Genomic DNA, 4,266 nt, shown 5'->3' with positions numbered 1-4,266 from the left:
ATAAATTTTTTTGGCATAATAATTAATTTTAATGAATAAAAAATATTCATATATTTTGTATTTATATATTTTATATTTAATTATTTAAGAATAAAAGATTAAAGTCTTGTATATTAAAGTATTACTATTTAAAGTATTTATTTATGTATTAGGATATTCTGTATTTATTAGAGTCCATAAATGCTCTTCTTTTATATTAGCCTTCGATTTTCTTCTAATAAAATTTAATGATCTATATAAACATGGCACATCTAATAAGCACATAATTATTGTGCTCATTGTAGACATACCCAATGAAATTTATAGAAAAAATGTGCTAGAGATATGATGTTATTATTATTCTTTATTTATTTCAAGCTTTTAACATTTTGAATTCATCATTTGATCGTGGAAGATATCTCTACACATATTTCAATATTTAAGTTAGCATAAATGGCAAAAGAAATTAAGATAGAGATCATATTTAAATAATACACGTATTTACAATAATACATATATTGTGAAGTTATGATTTTGCGAACTTCTTTTAGGTAAGTTGCTTTTTTCATGAACTACTATTTTTATAAAATATTCTATTTTTTTTCTTCATATGATATTTTATTCATCTGATACTCTTTTTTAGAATCTTAGAAAAAATTTAATCATTGAATCGGTCCTCTTAAACTTTTCATACTCTTAAACCTCTTAAACCTGATTTTTCATATTATTGGACTTATAAAAATATCTAGAATAAAATACTAAAGTTACACTATTTTCTGAAATTTATAGTTTATAAATTATTTTTTACTCTCTTAAATAACTTTATTTTATTTATTTTTTAAAATATAAATATTTGTATCAGTCCGCTTCAACTAACAATAAGCATTACTTAAGTATTTAAAGTTGGCAACAAACGAATCCCTAACTTCATATCAACACCATGGACAGTTCCCCTTTTCTAAAAATTTCCTGAATTAAGAAATCTCCTGAGTTAAGAAGTTCACGATCTACACTCTCTCCTATTACCATATCTAAAATTTATAATCAAATCTCGGGTACAAAAATCTATCCCAAGACTAGACCGCTAAAAGACCAAAATGAGGGTAATATAAAGATATGAGAAAAAGATAAATAGATCTCTGATTTTTTAATTTAAAGATATATAAATTTTTTAGTAATTAAAAATATAAAAATGTCATTCATTTTTTAAAATGCGAAACATTTAAATTTTTCTATCCAAAATATATAAAAACAAATAAATCTCTTCGAAAGATTTAGATGTCTCACTTTTTAAAAAATAAAAAACGTTTTGGCATTTTTCTCTTTTTAAATTTAATTTTATAATATATTTTAAGCATTTAAAACCTAATGAAAAGGGTATTTTAGTCTCTTAAAACAAAATTAAAATTTTTAATTTTTAATATAATTAAATAATGGTAATTAATCTTATATAGAAATTTTTAATCTTTTTAAAAGTAGTTTTAAAAATTACTTTTGTCAAAATATTTAAATGAGTATCAATATTTCTTTTGAAAAATTTTAATAAGAAAGATATCTTGTTCTTAGTATGTCAAATAATATAATTTAGTTTTAAATTTAAAAAATATTTGGAGCCAAATTGAAAGGAAAATAATTTTTTGTAGTTTAAATTAGAACTTAATCAATTTTACAATAATACGATAAAAATAAACCCATATTGTTATAACAATTAAAATTTATATATAGTTATTTTTATATAAAATTGTTAATTGAAAATGGTTAAATAATTTAATATATTTAATTAAATTATTATTTTAATATATTTCAACTATTAATTTCACATAAAAACAAATTCATGCGAATATTTACGTATTATAACACGTTATTATATTACTATGTTATCTAGAAAGAATATTTATCACTCTTTAAATATAAAGATGTGGGAAAAACCACCTAATAATAATAGGAAAATTCAGAAGACCATGTTGGCTGTCCAAGAAAAAGAATGGGGTTAGCAATTGTTCATTTGTTCCCCCGCTTTATGCCGAACATGTGAGTGGTGTTTAATTAATTCATTTGATACAACGTATTTGGGCACTTGAAAGAGAATGATGAGAGGGAAACGTATAAGAGAAAAAAACGAAAGAAATGCTCCATCGATTGTTCTTTGACGGGTGGCGTGTCGTGTGTAAACGCTCTCGCACACTATACTGTGCGTGTTAAAAAGCCTAATATTATTCTTTCAGTTCTCAAATAACTATCCAAAAATTTTATTTCTGTTCTGCTCCAGCCCACTAGCAAATTTGATCCGAGTATTATGGTGCCGACGCGACGAGATTGTCACCCGAAAGTTTCCACTTTCTCCTTTGTTGTAAGGCGTCTGGACAGTTAGAAGGAAGCTTTTAGAAAAGAGGGTCTATTCGTGTGGAACCCACTCGAACACAGAGTATATAAGGGCCTACCCTTCTCCAAAAGTACGTCACTTAATCTTATCCTAATAGCCACCTCTTGTTCGGACACTGACTTGAGCGTTGGAGTCCTTGCAGGTGACCCAATCCCTTCTTCAACTCGGCGACTCGGAGGAGCTCTCATATCAGAATCCATCGAGGACCAGTGCCCCGCAACCTCTCTATCCCGGTGAACTCCATATTCGATCTTCTTGGACGTTGACTTAATAAACATTGGCGCTGTCTGTGGGGACTAGCGTGAAGGGACTCCCTGTTGGGTCCGCTGGATGAGTAGGAGGAGGAGGAAGTACGTGAGGAGGAGGAACCTGCTTGATGAGTAGGTTAGCTTCCATGTCTTTCTCCCGCGAGCGCACAGGAACCCGTTCCTGCAGAGATAACCCACCCTCCAGCTCTCATGAGAGACACCTATTTGGGGGCACAGGTGACGACAATGCCAAAATCATGCAAGAACTGTGCCACCGGGTACAGAACCTCGAAAGAGAGCTAGCAACGAAGGATCGCTACCGTCCTAGCCCAAGTCTTTCTCGCATTCGATCTCGTCCAAGAAGGTTGGAAGCTCGGGGCAGAAGCCCTCGAAGAAATGACAGACATCGAACTGACGATCAGTCTCACACGACCCAAGACGAGTTGGAAGGACATGGGGAGACCCACCGAGAGAAACCGAGAAGACGACGAGAACCCATCATCATGGGAACCACCCCTTTTCACTTCCCTATCCTCAAAGTCTGGTTGCCGAAGCACTTCGACAAGCTAACAGACATGAGGTATGATGGGACCCAAGATCCCCAAGAACACATGACGGCCTTTGAAGTCAGGATGAACCTGGAAGGCGTGGGCGACGCAGTGAGGTGCCGAGCTTTCCTGGTAACGTTAGCATGCCCCGCAATCCGGTGGTTCAATGCACTTTCGCAGGGTCCATTATGGCCTTCTCGGATATAACTCGTAGCTTTTTAGCACAGTTACCATGCGCATCGCCAAGGCTAAGCATCCCATTAACCTCCTAGGAGTCACCTAGAAAGCCGGGGAACCGGCCAGAAAATTCCTGGACAGATTCAACAACGAATGCTTGGAAATCGACAGTCTGACCGACTCAGTGGCCTGCCTATGTCTAACCAATGACTTATTGAACAAAGATTTCAGGAAGCATCTTACTATCAATCTCGTTGGACCATGCAGAAAATCCAGAACGTGGCAAGAGAATACATCAATGATGAGGAATCAGCCAAGTGGTGGCCAACAAACGACAGCCAACCAACCCCTCCTCGCCAGCTCGAGTACCCAGAGAAAACGAGAGAGCTTCCCAAAGATAGGGCATCAGGAAAAACAGTTCAAGCCGTTTCCCCGGGTGGAAAGTTCACAAACTATACCCTCCTCACGTCCCCTATTGTAGAGCTTTACCAACAGATCGCGGATAAGGACATCCTGTCGAAGCTCCAACAGGTGAAGGACAGGACTAGTGGGAACAAGAGTTTGTACTGCGATTATCACAAAGGTTATGGTCACAAAACACATGATTGCTTTGACTTGAAGGATGCTTTAGAGCAAGCCATTCATGAAGGGAAGTTGACCGAGTTCTCCCAGTTCATAAGGGAGCGCGAACGTTCCAAGGAAGATCGCAGCAGGGCAGGGGCCCATCGAGAATACCAACAATGCCCCCATTGTGGTCATCAACGTTGCGATAGGGAGAGATGTACCCCCCAGGTCGTGGTCAAAAACCAAAAAGGACACCGAAGACTTGGCCGTGTCATCAGGAAGCCATGGGACTCAATTCACGGAGCCCTCGAGGATATCCTTCAGCCCAGAAGATCAATGGCTTTGCAACCTTCTAGAGAATCTACTG

This window comes from Arachis duranensis, chromosome 9, assembly GCF_000817695.3.
Source record: "Arachis duranensis cultivar V14167 chromosome 9, aradu.V14167.gnm2.J7QH, whole genome shotgun sequence".
NCBI lineage: Eukaryota > Viridiplantae > Streptophyta > Magnoliopsida > Fabales > Fabaceae > Arachis > Arachis duranensis.
The sequence above is the reverse complement of the archived record's forward strand: the minus strand, read 5'-3'. Positions refer to the sequence as shown.